This window comes from Felis catus, chromosome D4 (assembly GCF_018350175.1).
Source record: "Felis catus isolate Fca126 chromosome D4, F.catus_Fca126_mat1.0, whole genome shotgun sequence".
NCBI lineage: Eukaryota > Metazoa > Chordata > Mammalia > Carnivora > Felidae > Felis > Felis catus.
Window position 1 is genome coordinate 4,253,185 of NC_058380.1, and position 18,674 is coordinate 4,271,858.

General features: G+C 45.4%; 1 protein-coding gene and 1 long non-coding RNA gene across 18 annotated transcripts in view; one reads left to right on the top strand and one right to left on the bottom strand.

Annotated features, from left to right (window-relative positions):
• AUH (AU RNA binding methylglutaconyl-CoA hydratase) overlaps positions 1-18,674 on the bottom strand; it is a 362,269-nt gene that overhangs the window by 234,556 nt on the left and 109,039 nt on the right. The window lies entirely within an intron of this gene.
• LOC123381670 overlaps positions 1-18,674 on the top strand; it is a 71,033-nt gene that overhangs the window by 14,838 nt on the left and 37,521 nt on the right. For 4 of the 6 annotated variants that reach the window (XR_006588963.1, XR_006588960.1, XR_006588961.1 and 1 more), the window contains exon 2: positions 703-766. This is a non-coding gene — a long non-coding RNA (uncharacterized LOC123381670). Of the gene's footprint in view, positions 1-702; positions 8,002-18,674 lie in introns of those variants that run through there. The other 2 variants (XR_006588958.1, XR_006588959.1) reach the window with 1 other exon arrangement.

Here is an 18,674-nt window from a genome sequence, read left to right on the forward strand (position 1 = left end):
GGTGCTCACTGGATATTGCTGAACACTGAGGGGAACCAATTCACCTATTAACAGTACCAGTGAATTAGCGAGGTAAATAAAATTAAATCTATACCTTAATAAATAAAATGGCAATCCAAGAAGCCAGAGAGGAAGAAAATAAAATGTAAAGGAAGTAGGCAAACAAAACCAAAGAAACAAACAAGAAAAGAAAAACCCTAACAGATTTCTTCAAAGAACCCAAAATGACACTAGAGCCAACTTCTCAGGCAGAACAGATGCCCGCGGAGAGTGAGATACTGTCACAGGGCTGAAAGGACATAACATCCCCCCAGGAGCTGTTAGCAAAGGGAAAAACAACAGGCCCAAATGGAGTTAGCTGCGCTAAGCCCAGCCTGAGCAAACCGAGGCTTCATCCCCAGCACACGTGCACTCTCGGCCTCTCCCAGCAACGTGACCTTTGTTGAACCAGACCATGGGAATCACCCGGCCGGCACCAGTGGGCTAACTAACTGCCTGGCAGACCCCCACCTTCCCGGGAAGGAAGGCCAGGGACCTTGCCGGGAACAATCCTCTTCCCGCCCCCTTCTGCCTACAAAAGGCTTCCATTTTGCACAGCACCTCAGAGCTCCCGTCAGCCAGGATGTGAGGCTGCTGAGTCATGAGCTGTTTGGCAAAGCCGACTGTGTCTTCCCACTAACCCGGTTCAATGTCGTTTAACAGATTCAGTGGCAGCAGTGGGATCGAAGGAGACTTCCATCAGCTTTGAGAACAACAGGAAACTCAGGTATGGCACCTGGGAACCCTTTTGAATTCTCTATCATTCCTGTCTTCCCTGAGGGTCTGGGTCTGCTCTCTTGGCATCAAGCTCTCGATCTAATCGGCTCTCTAGTCCGGGCAGGCCAGCTTGAGATACCAGGCAGTTCCATCTGGAACCGAAGCCACCAGTGCTTGAAACAGACCACAATTCGCCATCTGACTAGAACACCCCGGATCCCATACTGGGGACAGCCAGTGGCAGCTGTCGCTCCCCACTTGTTTGGAACCCGTCTGCAATCCCCACTTTGGGGTCTGCTGGCTCTGCCCTTTCCCCAGGCCACGGCTCCACAGGAATCGGAGGTACACGCCGGGCCTCCCCTAGGCCGGGCCGCAGTAACATCCTGAGTAACTGTGGCGGTGCTGTGGGACGCACGTGTGTCTTACGTTGTGTACGTAAAGGCTATCGCTAGTGAGTCTCAGAGGCTAAAAAGCCACAAGGATTGGCAGACACGGGTGCAACACTGAAATGCTGTTACGTTACTCCCCATCCAGCCTAAAACTCAATCAGGGTAAGTTGTACATGGAACAGGTTCAACTGACAATAGCTGTTCACCTCGTGAAAACGTCTCGTTACCTACAGTGACAAGGTAAGCTGCAAAACATCACATCATTCCCTCCCCACGGTACATCCCTTTTAGGTACTAGCTTGGCTTAGCTAAAAATAACGGAACTGAACTAATTAATAAGAAGAAGAACGGAATCCTTAAGTTCCAAGGAGTTGAGTGAGTCACTTTCCAGCACTAACGGCACCCCAGAATTACCACGGCTGTCATGAGGACCATTCTCATTAGACAAGATCACTCACGTCGGAAGTGCCCTGGAGAGCAAGGGTTCCCAGATTAGACACACTGAAAGGGACGCCTGATTTTTTTACCGGTATACTGAAATGTTGAAAAGCCTTCAAAAGTCCCAAATAGCTTCATTAAAAATCTCTTTGCAAAAGGCTAATGAATATTTAAAAATGCGAGATCATGAACACAAGTCCACTAAACTGTTAACTTTACAGCTCCAAGGCCAGAGGCCTAAGTGATACCTGGGTCCTGCCTCATCCCTCCTACGGTGGGGTCCATCATGGAAACAATGGCCCAGGGGGTCCAGCATCTCTACTGTAATCAACCAGGGCCATGGGAAAACAGACTGTCCTCAACCGGCCTGTGCAAGCATTTCAACATCTCTGCCCCTAAAGAAGAGCCCCCGGGGGCGCCTGGGTGGCGCAGTCGGTTGAGCGTCCGACTTCAGCCAGGTCAGATCTCGCGGTCTGTGAGTTCGAGCCCCGCGTCAGGCTCTGGGCTGATGGCTCGGAGCCTGGAGCCTGTTTCCGATTCTGTGTCTCCCTCTCTCTCTGCCCCTCCCCCGTTCATGCTCTGTCTCTCTCTGTCCCAAAAATAAATAAACGTTGAAAAGAAAAAAAAAGAAGAGCCCCCATATGGGCCGCTCCTCCAGCTGACAGCCTCCAAAGGACTCTCGGATAAACTGCTACCAGTAATCCCCTTAAAAGAGCAAAGGGGTAACTAAATATTAAAACGAATGAAAGAACTGGCCAAACTCGGGTAGATTCCGGAGCTATCCTCTCCACCTCAAACCTCACTTGCAGCCTGCAGACAGGATCCTGGAAAACACGAAGGGGCTGGCTAACATTGAAACATCACATAAGGAAAAGTAGGATGTGGGTTTCTGGTAAGAGAAGGTGTGGGAAACGGAGATCTATTTTTTATTGAGGGACAAGAAAGTCCTTTTGTCCTAAAGGGAGGAGACTACAGAATGGGGGGGAGAAAAAAAGCCCCAAATCTGAACACAAATTAAAAAGTGGTAGATTTGTAGCTCAAGCTGGCTAAGTTTGAAATGGACCTAATGATTAAATTCAAAAAAGTAAATGAATTTTATTATCAAAACTACACTGGTACAAAATTACACTTGGCTTTCTTCTGTCAACGGGACAAAGTTTTCTTAGATTATTGGTCTGCTCCTGACTAGGGACTCTGAAGGGTTTTCCTTAAAGCGATCTTCCTAGAAAGCAGAGTCTGTGTTTTATCAAAATGATCTCCTACACTCCATGTTGTCACCATCATCTCTTTGACTTACGGAGACTCCTCAATTAAAAGAGCCAAGGCTTATTTTTTACAATGACTTAACTTCCTGGATTTGCCCCTAAAGTCCTTAACTGTCACTACAGTTAAATACATGACTAAGTATTGTTTCTCCTGCGATCCTATCTGACCAAGTATTTTAAAGCCGTCAGGTAGTTTTGACAAATAAATCAAATTCTAAATCAAGTCTTCTTGACCTTGAACTAGCTTTGGGATTCTCCAAAGGGCCAAACAGCTCAAGACATTTGCTCTCTCTCCTTATGAAAATGGAGATGTTAATCTAATTAAGCTTATGTTAAATTACATGGGACGCATCCTCAAATAAGAATACTGAGCCCTTTTTCTGTTGTATGTATCTTAAAATATTCTATATTTTGGACATGATCTTATTTTTTGTAAGTTTGTTTGTGTATTTAGAGAGACTAAGTGAGCAGGGAGGGGCAGGGAGCAAGAGAATCCCAAGCAGGCTCCGCACTGTCAGCACAGAGCCCAACACAGGGCTTGAACTCATGAACTATGAGATCATGACATGAGCTGAGCTCAAATTGGAGGCTTAACCAGCTGAGCCACCCGGGTGCCTCTAGACATGATCTTAAAATACTGTATTACAGAAATAACTACATTTCCTTATCAAATGAACTCTGGTCAGACCTTTAACAATGGGCATTGCAAGTTTCTGTCGTTTACAGAGAGTACTTGCACTTAGATGCTTTCACAAAAGTGTTCCTGCAAACGTGCTTCATCTTCAGAAAGATTCACAGAAAGGACCTGGACAACAGGATTCTGAAAACTTTAAGATAACAAAGCTACTGGGTAAGAATTTCCAAAACTAATGGAAAAACTAGATTCAAGAAAAGATTAATTACATGGGACTGAACTTATTAGCAGGATGATGAGAACTCTTTTTTTTTAACAATAGCATGTACCTTTGTAAACAAACATGGAACATTTACCTTTTCCCCCCTCTGATCCATCCAGATTTTAGAAACTCTTGAGTATTCTTTTCATGGCAACGTAATTAGTTATCTGCTCCAGTTCAACGGTAATCTGTTTTCCTCGTACAGGACACAGTTGGAAACACTGGCTATGTTACCAAAGCTTTCACTGAAATGGTATTTGCAGGTAAAATCTGATGGGGAGTCCTTGGCATGGCTTCCTGGCCTCAGGGAAAGGTTCCTTATCAAAGTTTTCAGCAAAGGGGCGCCAGGGTGGCTCACAGCGTCGACTTGACGTCGGCCCAGGTCATGATCTCGCGGTTCGTGGGTTCAAACCCCCACATCGGGCTCCAGGCTAACAGTGCAACGCCTACTGAGGATTCTCTCCCCAGCCCCTCCCTTTTCTCTCTGCCCTTCCCCTGCTCACTCACGCTCTCTCACTCTCAAAAACAAATAAATAATTTTCAGCAAAGCAGTCTTTAAAAAGAGCTATGTGGTCAATCTCTATTCTTCTACTTACACAAATAACAAGCCAAGTTGAATGCAAATAAATCAGTTTTACTGTGATTATCTTTAGTAAAAATGTAGGGGTGATCAGAGAAAGAAAAATTATGTCTGTACCTTTGTAAATACCAGATTCTAGTCCTGTTAACTGTCTCCCAGGTTTTGTTATATACCTGTAAACTGGGCTGGATCCTGAACTCTTCTAGTTTCCTCAAATGTCTGGGGATGACTTTCTGAACTAGTATTTCCCGTGTTCTCCCATCCTTCTAATTTGGAATGACGAGAAACAAAGACTGCCCTTGGATCTCCTCGGAAGGCGCAATACCAGGTGCTCCTCACTACTCAGACGGCAGCCGAGCTTTAGCGACTGGGACCTTGGGTACCCATCTCACAGCTGAAGAGCGCTCCACCTGACATCCGGTCCTGTGTAGATGCTAGAGACCCCCAAATAAAATTGACTAGGAAGAGAAGTAGCCGACATCAAAGTAGCCTGCTTTCTCCCAAGACGTCAGATCAAGACATCGTAATTTCACTAAACGTGAAACTTTTTTCTTTTCTGTCTTTCCTTTACTCTGACACTGGCCTGTAAAGATAATGCTGTCAGTCATATTCCCCAGGCCATTGCTGAATGAAATGACCATTCGGACTGTTCTGGATTTGTAATCAGACACCGATCTGTCCATGATGCTGCACTCCATTAACAGTGCCACGGTACCGGGCAGGGTTTGTGCACCAACGTGATTTCTCTTTGTCTGCGGTAGTTATCATTCTCCTCGGACCTGTGAATACCTAGAAGGCTGGCGCTTAACTGGGCAATGCCTCTTAGGATTCTAATTGCACCTGACCGCAAATGAATGGAGACACCTCACGTGTCAACTGTCCAGGATTTACATCATCGAGTTTCAAAAGGACCTCCCGGCTCCTTTCATAACCCTCTGGCAGGCCCCAACTTCCCTGGTTGGGAGTAAATGTAAACAAGGCTATCATCAGGAACCTCTCCTTAACTCGTGAAAGTACTGCAGAATCCACCGCTAAGACAGCTGCCCAACCAGAACCCAGAGACGCTCTGGCCAAAGTTGTTCTTGAAAACAGGACAGACCTTGACTTGCTTTTGGCTGGGCTGTGGCAGCCACCACCTGTTGTACCTGGATTAACACTCTTGGGGAAGTTGAAACTCAGCTACGTCGGATCACTGAGAGAGCCATTTGGCTTAAGAAAAGTACTCCTTCAACGGGGTCTTTCTACGGCTTATTCGATTCTGACTGGTTTGGGTCATAAGAACCCGTGTCTGGTATCTTTGCCACAAGCATCTGTGCCACCAACATTTTTGCCACGTAACTAACTGGCCACAAAGCAATTTGCCATAAAAGATAAAGTAACGTGAAAGAGGGACACTTGTGAAAAAGGACATAATGAAGCATGAAAAATAAGTAACAAAAGTAAAGAGATTTTATCATGCATACAAAACATGACACTTAAATGTGTGTGGATTCATGGCAATACTGTGCAAACGTGATACTATTTTGTGGACTGTACGTAAGCACTTGGTTCTAAAGTCCTTTGTTCAGAGCAGTATACATATAGATTCTTTGCTTATTGATTTGTTACCTCGTTCTGTGCTGTACGTTTTCTCTTCTTGATGAAATTTCTCCCTTCGTTAAGAGAATATCCGTTTCCAAACGCGAAGATGCGTATTTGTCGCTGAGCTTTGTGTTGTCTTGCCAAAGCTTTCCATGCTGTCGCGTGTTCCTGGCGTACTGCCCACGTGTCCGTGTACAGAGGTTCCAAAGTTCTGTGGGAAATGTGGCTTCACCTCTGTGCCTTCCGGTCCCTCAGTCTTGCTCCTCCAATCCAGGGTTTCAAAATAAGAAACGAGCGCCTGCCGCAGGTCCGGCAGGTCAGGGTCACACGTCGGCTCCACAAAGCCACGCGTCACGTTGCCAACTGGAAGGAACGCTAACGCTGTGATGCATTTGATTTTCTGTTAAATTCCGCATCTGTCTGCCAGCACAACTTCTATCTGATACCAGTGGTTTTGGGGTCAGGGTTTTTTGCCACATGAAACAAACAGCCAGTTAGAGTGGTACCCAGGTATTCTTCTAAAGGAAGAGACAATACTTTTTCTTCAAAGTCAACCATTAGGGACTCGGGACCTACTCTTGGACATTAAGCGCTTTAGTGTACAAAAAAAGTCTGCTCCCCGGCGGTAATTCGAACAGACAAGAGCTACTACTGTTACTGATCGCTACGTGCGACATACGCTTCAACGTTCCGCCACGTAACCCGTCCCTTAGAGTTCACCTAATCATCAAAGGCAGATTCTGTGTAAATACCTGAATTCTGCCTACACCACGTTCTCCGCTACCAAACGGCAAAAAGTTTTCGACGTTTTCCAGAAACATACTCCTCAGGAATGACACAACCATTTCTTTTCAGGAGCTAAGTGGAACTTGACTCTTCTTTTGCTGCAACTACAGATACTGCTGCGTGAATTGGTAAAGACGGCACTGGAGAACAAGCGATTGTGTCTCAATGAGGCAAAGAGGCAGTAATTAATGCTCTCAAAACCCAGCTGCATCCTTTGTATTGGCCATAGCTCAGGAAGCTTTTGGTTTGGACGAGTGGGAGGGGAGGAGCACTGGGCAAGGACCCGCAGACGACAGGCTATCACTCTGGTGCAGTGTGCAGTCTGGCTGTACGCTCCCACCTCACGCTACGGCGTCACCCGCCATCTGGGGACCGCCACATCGACTCATCACCGTATAGACCACTACGAGATCTAAGGTTTATATGAAATTAAACATGGGAGCACCAAGTTGACAGAAAAGTGAAACTGTCAACCAGTTGGGTTTTTTTTTTTAATGTTTTATGGCAAAAGTGCCTTCCAAGCTATTAATTAGTTAATGCCTTAAATTTCGGTCCCATCTCTCTCAGTTAAGCTCAGAGTCTAATCAAAAGTGAGGAACTGTTTCAAAAATGCAACAATGGGCCCAAAATGGGAGTCACTTGTGCCAAGCCCCACATCAACCACCAAGACTTAATACCTAACCTAACTGTAGCCTCGGCCTCCCCCAAACACGTCACCCCTAACCAATCAATTTGGGATTGCCTGGTCAGCACCAGTGAGGCCATCTGCCTGACAGACCACTTCTTCCCTCAAAGGAAGGTGACCTTGCCTAAAACAACCCACTCTTTGCCAGAAATTTCCGTTTTCTGCCCCTTCTGCCTGTAAAGCCTTCCATTTTATACAGCTCCTTGGAGCTCTGTTCTGTTTGATAAAATGGAATGCTGTCCAATTCACGAATCATTAAATAAAGCCAATTAATGTTCGAATTTACTCAGTTGAATTTTCTTCTTTAACAGAGTCTACACCCAATGAACATATTCTTCAAGAATGAAGGCAAAAACATGAAGATAAAACTCTGTCCGTTTCTCATAGCAATATCAGACTGAAACAAAGCCATTCAAAAACAAACATACAAAAATGAGAAAAATCCTTAATAATGTGGATCTATAGCCCCAAACCTATAGGTAGTAAAAGGATTAATGCATTTTTAAAAAGCTCACAGGGCGGGGGGCACATTCACTAAGCAAAGTTTGAAGACAAATTAGTAAATAGGGAAACTGGTAAAGCGGGGGTAAATGGGCAATTGGGGAAAAAAAAAAGGCACACAGAACTAATTCTTAATACACAACAAACTACTGAAACTCAAGTTTCAGTACAATTTAATAGTAAAGGAAAAAAGCAAAAGCTGTGAGCAGACAATGGAAAATTCAAATAGTCCACAGGGGGCCAGAATATGCTACTTTGAAAAATGCCACTTTGGCATAAGGATTATTTTGAGCTGAAAGCAACTGAGAAACAGCAGACATAGGAAAAGCTCTAAAAACAGCATTAAGTTTTCCTTTTGTAAAAGCAAGGTACATTTGTACAGGAAATTTCCATTTGTAACGGCGTCTCCCTCTCCAGCACTGGGAGGAGGAGCACAACTCAACACTCCTCTTCAGCGGAGAAGGCAGCAACACAAATCTGCATTGTGAGCCTCCCCAGACAAGGCTTTCCCCATACATTTCCATAACCTACCTCTCACAGAAACCCAAACCCCTCTCCTTTCATTTCGCCTAAGATGGCATCTGAGCCCCTGAGTTCTAACCACCTCCTGGAGTTACTAATCACTGAGTTTTCTCCCACGTAAAGGCACACGGTAACACAGTTTCCCTGTTAGTCTGTCTTCTGTCAGCATAACTTCCAAGACCCCAGGCAGAGAACATCAGAGGGCAGAGGAGTGTTCACCCTCCTCTATAGGCCCTTATAAAGAGAAATGAAAGTTACATAACCATGGAATGCCCTTCCTGACTTGTGACACTGCAGACATCCCAAGACCAGCAACTGTGTTAGCGAGGTGCCAGGGGTGCTGACCCCTGTGCAGGAAGGTCAGCAGGACCTGGGAACAGCACCCTCAGCCTTCTCACTTCTCGGACGCTACTCAATGACAGACCAGTAATGACGTGAGATGCTGTGACACACAGACAAGTTTTTCCTAGTGACTGCATAATTACAGAAGACCAAAAACAAGGCAAGCGTCTATCAGTAGGGGCAGGCTGAGTGGATTACAGCACATCTACACGACAGAAAAAAAGGAATGAGGAAGACATCACTGTGACTATACACATAAGGGTTTTTGCTGTCTACACACTGCTATCCTGCTTAGATGATGCCTGGGTCATATGGGTCACGTGGCAGGTGTACGCACAACTTCTTTAAAAATGCCAAAATGCTCCCTAAAACTGGCTGTACCATTTTACAATCCTGTGTGTGGTATAGGAGAGTTCCAGAAGCCACATCCCTGTCACCATCTGGTACAGTCAATGTTCTTAATTTGAGCCACTCAGCTTGGTATTCAGTGGTGGTTTTAGTATGCATTTCCCTCATGACGGACATCTTGTCATGTACTTATTTTCCATTCATAGGTCCTCTTTGGTGAAATGTCTTCTCCAATCTCTTGATTATTTTTTAATTCTTTTTTTTTTATTTAAATTCAAGTTAGTGAACATACAGTGTAGTCTTGGCTTCAGGAGTAGAACCCAAATGACTCATCTCTCACATATAATACCCAGTGCTCATCCCAACAAGTGCCCTCCGTAATGCCCATCGTCCATTTAGCCCCCCCTTCCCCCCAGCAATCCTGTTTGTTCTATTGAAGAGTCTCCTATGGCGTGCCTCCCTCTCTGTTTTTATCTTACTTTTCCTCCCTTCCCTTATGTTCATCTGCTGTGTTTCTCAAATGCCACAGATGAGTGAAATCATATGATATCTGTCATTCTCTGACTGACTTACTTCACTCAGCCTAACACACTCTAGTTCCATTCATGTTGTTGCAAATGACAAGGTTTCATTTTTTTCTTATTACTGAGTTTTGAGAGTTCTTTACATATTTTACAGGCTGCCAGTCTTTTATCAGGTATGTGATCTGCCCCTATTTTTTCCCAGTCTGGGACTTGTCTTTGTATTCTATTAACAGTGTCTTTTGACAAGAGATTGATCAAGCCCAGTATTTTCGTTTTTTCCTTATATAGATTGTGTTTTTGGTCTCTTTTCTAAGAAATCTTAACTTTCTAACCCAAGAGCACAAAGATTTTTTTCCTAAATTTTGTGTGGAAGTCTCATAGTTTTAGGTGTCACACTTATGTCTATGATCCATTTTGAGCTCATTTTTATATACAGTGAGAGATACAGATCAAAGTTAATTTCTTTGCATATGTTCAACCAATTGTTGAAAAGATTATTCTTTCCCCTAATTTTTAGACTTTATGCCAAGCTTTATTTTTAAAAGTTTACATTTGGGGGTGCCTGTGTGGCTCCATTGGTTAAGTGCTTGACTTCAGCTCAGGTCATGATCTCGGGATTCATGGGTTAGAGCCCCGTGTCGGGCTCTGTGCTGACAGCTCAGAGCCTGGAGCCTGCTTTGGATTCTACTGTCTCCCCTCTTCTCTCTCTGCCCCTTCCTCCACTTATGCTGTGTTTCTCTCTTCCACTAAAAATAAACATTAAAAAAATTTTTTAATAAATTAAAACAGTAAGTGTTACATTTGTATTATTCATTCTTTCTGTCTTTCAGGGGCCTGCTGAGCATGTCCCAAAATACATTCCTTCTTCCTCAAAGTGTCTAAAAGTATCAGTTCTATAACAAAGAAAAACTAAAGGCACAGATTCTCAACAACGTTGCATTTTTGACAAGGGACGCCCTAGCCTAAAAGCTGGAATACAAAGAAAGCCCGAGGGCGGGCGAGTGGCTCCAGAGGCATTGGACATATGGCCTAGGACATGGTCGGGGCTACGGGTTGGGACACGGAAATTTCAAGCGTTGGCAGGCAAGCCTTACACTCTGGCCACCTCTCACGTACAGAACATTAATGCGTGCTTACTGATCCCCACTAAGATGCAGTTACACACATGCGCACACACGCGCACACACACACACACACACACACACACACACACACCAGAGCACTGCTATAATTCGTACGCTAGCCTAATGGCATTTCTCTGTTCACGGTCAACAGTATAGCAAAGCATCTACGTCTGCAGGAGAGAGCTCACGTAAATGCCGGAAGAGAGAACACTAGAAGAAACAGGTCGAGAGAGCGAGACTCCCGAACGCTGGCCCGGAGCTCTCCGACAGCTCTGGTGGCTGCGGGAATAGGAAGGCCACGTGGCCCCGGGACTCACTGAGGAAACGGTGTCTCACAAACCATCGTGTCAGCCTCCTTTTCCTGCTACCTCACCCCTGCAGCTGTTCTTTTAGCTGACTGCACAAAAGAACGTTTGTTCAGGTTTTTTGTATGGTAACGTAAAATCAACCATAAAACAGATACACCAATACATACTTAGTGACCAAAGACATTTTGTACCTTTCCTCATAACTAGGAATGTGACAGATAAAAGTAGACTTAAAGAGTACGTTCGGAATATGCTCATCGACCACTCTTTTTCCTAGTTTTAAATTTAAAAAATTTTTAAATTAAAAAATTTCTTAAATTCAGAGACTCTTTGGAAATTGTAGTCTGTGCTAACCCCTTCTTTTGGGAAACAGAAAAAACTGAGGAGATAAACGGTCTCCAGGTCCAGAGTGAAGGGCAGAGAAGCTTTAAAAGGACCAGCCTGCGCCAGAGAAAGCAGGCGGTGCGTGGCCACCCGCCCCCTGGTGATCCGGGGCATCCTGGGAAATCCCACCACCCCGCTGGCCCCCCACAGCCTGTCCTGGTGAGCACATTCCTCTCACTCCTTGAGAAGCTGTCTTATCACCACAGCCCTGGCAGGGTCATAAAGGTCACTGCATCACTTGGCAAACATTTAGGATGTTTTCAGAGTTCTCACTCTCTGCCAGGTCTGGCGTAGGGCTCGGGAATACCAAGGAAACTTCCTCCTCGGTGTTTCCACACATGCACACAGCAGAGTCCCCCGTACCCCCAGGGAGCTGCAGGACGCGTGACTTATTAGCTGCAGTCCCGTGTTTTCCAAGTATTTGATTCTAAACTGGTGGTTTAAAACCTTAAAACAAAATGTTGAAGGCATATTCATTATGTTTTCTTCTCTCTGGAACACAGCGCTCATAATTTTCATCTCACTAAGAGGAAGAGAACTTGAGGGCTCCAGGGTCTCCCGAGTCGCAGACTCTCTACTCTTGTAGCCCGTCCCTGCCCGGCGTCCCATCAGACCGTGCACTGCTGGGATGTGGGACTAGCTACCCAGGGGCTCTGTGTCCTCCGACTCAGACAGGGGTCCACATTTCCCACCAGGAGGACTCCTGGTTACACACCAACACACCCTTCCGGGAGTTGCGAAGGCACAGAAAGGCCTGATAAAGAGAAATTATTCGTGAACAAACTGGAAACTTCCCTCAGAGCATGGGAAGGCCATGAGCCCGTCGACATCCCTGCCGTGGCCTAAGAGGAAGGATGCGGCCCCAGAGTCTGGGGGCGGGGCTGAGGTCCCCACAGGGATGCCACTTGGCCTCTGTAGTAAATCAGTGTCATCATCTTGCAGGGGAGGAGGCTGGATGACCTTGCCGCCATGACTCCTCTGCAAGATAGAGCCCGTTGGCTCCGGCCAGTCCCTCCGGAGCAGCCGCACAGGCCTCCCGGAGCCGGGAGTACACGAACACACATCCAAGCGCTGGGCTCTCTGCCAGGACTGGACGGCGAGCTCTGGTAGCTAGCTCCGGTGTCAGTAGGGAACTTTCTCCTCTCGTAGGGCCTTCAGCGGCACAGGGGTGGGGTTTCTGGGGCGCGAGTGCCTGTACGCTTACTCCTGTGGGGTCTGTACTACTTACAAAGTGGCTGGGTTTCTGAGAGGCGTCATTGGAGGGTGCAGAACACAAGTCAGTCACTGACCGTGTGTTCACTACAAAGCCAGAAGCTGTGGTCTCCACTGATATAAACTCCCAATGAGCCTGTAAAAGGAAGAGGAAAAGGGAGCCGAGTGTGGCCGCAGGCCAGGACAGAGGGGCTGCCCTGCACCCCGCGCCTCCTCCGTACCTCCTTCCTTCCTTGAAAAGCCCACAGCCCCGAGCTGCCCTTCAGTTCAGCACACAGTTCGGGATAATGCACAGGGCCCTGGGCACGGGGGTGACCTGACTGCACTATGGGGCAGCTTACGTAACTATTTTCACCATCCCTCTCCTCTGAAGGGAGGATTTGAATCCTCTCTGCCTTTCGATGGTTTTCTGTGTCTAGCTGAGCCACAAAAGTTGTTGAGGAAACCTACCCATCTACCAATCTTTCTTTTCTTCCTTTTTTTTTTTTTTTTTTTTTTGAGGGGTGGTGACGGGTAGGGGGAGAGAAGCAGAAGTCATTTTTGAAAACTGTACCATGTGATCAAGGGAGAGTTACATGAGAATAACGGTGCCTTGTGAAAGAGCATTCATAAAACAGCAAGGGGACATTTACCTAGTGCGTCTGATGTGCCTGGCCCTGTTCTAGGTGCTTTGTAAGCTCACTTAATTCTCACACCGAGTCTGTGGGGTGGTGCCAGAACCCCCGCTTCGGGCCCCAGAGGCGATCGTGAGTGCGGCTCTGTGATCATACACGGGCGTCACTACTTTGCAAGACTGCCGACCTCATGGAAACCCAAACCCCACGGGCGGCGGGAGCACGAAGGGTAGGGGACACCTGGGTTACCAAGGAGGTCACATCCTGGAAACAAAAAGCAGTGAGATGCCTCTCGACATCGATATAATACATGTCTGGACTAAACTGGAACAAAGGTATCCCGAAACCCTGAAGGCAAAGAAACAAAGCCATTAAAGTCGGCCTTTAAAATGGAGGTGCCAGGACAACCTGTCAACGTTCACATTCTTACCACTGGACCAGAATCACAGAGAGAACAGATGAACGTTTAATGAGGAAACTTCTCGTTCCTACACCAGTTGTTACTAGTGTTGTTTTTATTTCCCTTTTCCTTTAAATCCAATTTAGGAGTTAGAATATTCAGAAGTACACTAAGGTCTATTACTCTCTAGAAAACGACTCACACAGTTTCTTCAACAAGATCCTCTCGTTGCTTGAAGGGAGTTTAAAGCAAGCCAGTATCGAATACACATTCCAACCTCAGATGATAGGTAAACGACTTGTTTCCTATCCAGGAGAACTCCGGAGAGCGCAGTCCGGCAGCCATGTTGACACTTACTAAAATGCACACTCAGGGGTTCTCTACACAGAACAGTGACAAGTGAAGCGGACGAACTGCGACTCTCTGGGTTTAGCAGATGCTCAGACTCCATACCTGTCAGGAAGTCATGACATACGCTCAAGACTAAACCTGTCCACGGTATGCTCCTCTGTATCGTGCTGAGTTCACAAGCACGGCCCGCAGACCCTCTGTGCAAGCAGAAACTAAATTACGGCCTGGGATAGAAGACTCCAGAGACACATGCGGGATTCCTAATGAGACGGAGGGGGCCGTGCGGCCCCCTCGCCCGCAACAGGCATCGCTCTGTGTCCACGGACTGCGATTCTCGTCAAGTGTGGCAAGACGCTGGCTCTCGTGGCCTCATGGCTCTTCTGTGATCCCCAAACTCGAGGGCTGCAGGTGGCTCCCCGAAGCCGTTTCCTCACCCCCCTAGGGCGCCTTGCAAGGGAACGCTCCAGAACCTTCTCCCAAACTAGTCCCTCAAGGTAAGCTAAACAGGTCTCTTTGCAGTAGATCATCTCTGTGTTCCTCAAAGCGTTACAAGTAATTCTCCTGCATATAAACCGTATTTTCATGGTACTAAATAGAACATGATCCCAAGAAACTGTAATTATGTAAGAAATCAGCAAGGAGTGAACAGAACTACATTTCAGACTAATTAAAATGGAAAGAAAACGAACGTCCATTTTGGCACACTTAAAGATCCGTATCCAAACACAAGAGCGGCAAGAACATAACAAATAGGCGTGGGTTGTCCTGAACACACGACTGCGGAGACCAGATGGAAGAAAATCTGCCAGAGTGTTAAGAAGGTCACTTCTGGATGGCGTGCACAGACTTACTCTGCTCACCTTAACTTCCTCGACTTTGTGACTTGGGGCTACAACGGCAAGGTACTCTAAGTACTGCCACCAAGTGGCATGCCGGGACCCAGGCAAGCCTTCATGGAGGAGGGGTGTGGTGGGGACTGAAGGCAGCAGACCTGTGCGGCTTGGCAACAGGGAGGGTCTCCAGAGGCTGGGGGGGGGGGGAGGGCAGTGAGGGACGGGGCGGGGGGGGTGGTGTGGGCACCGGGGCCCAAAGGGCAACGCTGGGAAGAAAGCTCCAGTCTTCGATGCCAGGGCGAGGTGATGCTTTCTTTGGGGAGGTCAGCTGCTGAAGGTTCTGGAGTAAATTAACTCGGCAATCACCATAGGGACATAAATGTACCACGGAGAGGACAGAATCCCAGAGCCCAGTTACAAGACGCCAGATGTGCTCAGGGCGCAGGGAATGAAGTCTGGATTAACAGAGTAGTAGAGGAAACAAAAATGAATTCTAACACGAGAGACGGTTAATCTAAGACAGCCACGTGTCCAAGCATCTCCTCAGTTAATAGAAAAAGTAAACAACTACCTATGTTAGCAACCACGTATGTGCTGTCATGCAGTATGTTTACAAGTGAAAAGTATCTTCCTGCCGCCAGAACACTTCTCTCAACGAACAACAGTCCCGACTAGTAGAGTGGGGCCATCGATACATCAGCGGGATCGAACACCTGAATTAGCTTTGGGGACCCTGGAGAAGGTTCAAAGACTCAGTTTCCCCAACCGTGATATGGGACGAATCTACCTCTTTCGGCTTAATGGAGAAGTACAAGGCAGTGAGACAATGCCCGTCGCAGTACCTCGCGTACAGAATAAACGCAAAGCTCAACTGAATCAGTTTATATCCTGGAACTGAAAATATTCCAAAGTGTCGCAGGAAAGTGGCAGTGAGTCCTAAGTTTAGGCTTGTGCAAGAGTTTACATATCCCTAAGTTCCCATTTGGGTCACGGGTTTGGAAAGGTAGCCTTCTGACAGTAATACAAACTCACTAAATGTACACACCAGTATGTATACATCTCTTAGCGTTAGAGCAAACTAATTAAAAATGTTGGCATGCTATCGACCCTTAGGATACAAATATAGTCCCAGCTAAACTCAGAATAACAAGTTTCATATTCAAAAACCTACAAATGATAATCCACATTGCCGATTATATCTTTCGTTATGGTTGAAAAAATTTTAATATTTCCGTTTTAAATGGTCTCAAAAGAGCAGTTTTTCCATGAGGGTATCTTGAAATACAGTGACATCATATATTTTATCTAGTGCTACAGTTTACTCGCTTTTAATTTGCTGCCCAAATGTGTAATATGTGAGTGATGGCAACACTACAAAAGAATGTCGTTTTTAAAGAAAAAGCTTTGCACAGCTGCTTGTAATAAAATAACCAAACCTCGGAGCAAGGCTGATTAGATAAAGATAAATATAGTAACACATGCAGAAGTCTGAAATAGATCTGAGAAAAACTGTCACAGAGGACATTTCCATGACTGTCCTGACAAGTGATTTTTAATAATTAAATGAGCCTATACATGCATATGCACAGTTTTACATAAAAGCTATTTATAATACCCCTTTACAACGTCACAGAATCATAAAACTGTGCATTTCATTTTAAACTCAATTGCTAACTTGGTACACAGAAATCGTTTATAAATGGCCTTTATTATTTAAAGTCGTACGTATAATGAGAATTAACTTAGAAGTCTTATTTTAATTTTCAAAAACAAGCTAAATGCTCATGAAGCAAGGCGCTATAAATTATGTTGCTCTATTTTAAACACAGATAAAGAACAAGGTCTAACTTCTGGCATGTTATCCTCTTTTTATAGGAATTAAATACAATTAAATTTAAATCATGTCATAAAAACATCTAGCTTCAGTTTCTCTCATTTTAGAAACAACAGAAATCGATCTCTCTGTAATATACAGAAGTATCTGAAATTGCTTTTGACTAGTCTATTAAAATCAGTAAGTGAGGCTAAACTGTGAAACAAATACACATCTACCCAGATTGCACCAATTAAGCTTATGTTTTATTTAGTGGCATAAAATAACACTTCATATAACTTACCCTAAATTAACATTTGCTAATACAACTATGACCCAGATTACTGTGAAACTCTGACACGTCTTGCAAGGAGAGAAGTGGGACTTCCTTTGCCGGCCCCTTGCGACTTCTGCTCCCTGACCCCACATGCCTGAGTCTCTTCCCGCGGTCCGTTCCCACACCAGAGTCATGATGACTTGTTTTCTTTACCTTTATGCTAAGTCTTGAGATCAGGCCTTGTAATTCAGCCAACTTTGTTCTTTGAATCTCCATAGACATTTCGGAATCACTTGGCCACTTCACACAAAAAAGGCTAAGGTTGCACTGACCCTATCGATCAATTTGAGGAGAACTGACGATGTTATAATTATTTCACCTTCTGACATATGAGCAAGTTCCATCTCTCCGTTTATTTTGGTCATCTTTCACTTCTCTCTGCCATGTTTGATGGTTTTCGGTGCACAGACTTCACACACATTTTGTTACATTTATTCCTAAACATGTCATATTTTCATGCTATTGTAAAAAAGAGTAACTTTTAAAATTTCATTTTGCAATCGTGCATCGCTAGCGTGTACAGAAGTACAACCCATTTTTACGTCTGACCTTGTGGTCAGAGACGCTGCCGGGTTCACTTACTAGTCCTAACGGTTTTTGGTCAAGATCTTCTCTGAACGTGATCGTGACACCTGTGAATGCAGGATTTTAGTCCTTCTTTCCAATCTGCATGCCTTTTATTTCTTCTTGCCTCACTGCACTGGCTAGAGCCTACCGTGCAGTGTTGAGTCTCAGTGATCAGAGTGGACATTCTTGCCTTGTCTCCATTATTAGTGGGAAAGGGTTTAGCTTTTCATCACTGACTGTATTAGCTATCAGTGTTTTATAAAGGCATCTGATCAGATTGAGGAAGTACCCTACTTATCAAATTTAACTAAGAGCTTTTTAAAAATCACGAATCAATGTTGAACTCTGTCAGATGCTGCATATCTGCAAATACTGAGATGATCATACACATTTTTATTGTTTATATGATTAATTACACGGATTCACAAACGAGATAAATCCTACTTAGTTGTGATGTATTATCTTTCTTTAAATTTCCTTTTATTTGCTATAGAGGTTTATTGATTTTTGACTGACTGAGGACTGGATCTGTGGTGCCCAGAACAGCCCCTGGCACTTAATACGCTTTGACACAATTTAATCGGGGTGGGTGAGTGATACAGCTAGGGTGCAAGCAACAAACAAGTGGCAGGAGCACGGCCAGATGGAGGTCTTCCAGCTCCCACCGTGTAGCGTGACATCAGTGACGCCCGAGTCAGTCATGACCCCCCACTCCCTCGCCTCTAGCCCCAGCCTGCTGGCATTTCAAACACAAGAAAGCAAAAGACACAAGGAGAAATACAGCCGCAGACTCCCGATGCCGAGAAGCAAAAGCTCCCTCCCGCAGCCCCTCCTTCCAGCGTTCACAGTAATGTTCCTGAATGCACATCCGTCAGGGGCTCCTGTGAGGGTGTACCTCCCATACCCAACTTACCTGTTTACAGATTACTGGGTCTGATGTGCTGAAACTGTTAGGAATTATAACATCTGTCTTCACGAGGGATACTAGTCTGTAGATTTCTTTCCTTTTAGCCACCTTTCTCTGATTTGGCAAGAAAGTAATGAGGACCTCATAAAATAAGTCCAGACCTATTCTCCCCTCTTGTGTTTTCTGAACAGACTCAGGTAAGATTGCTAGT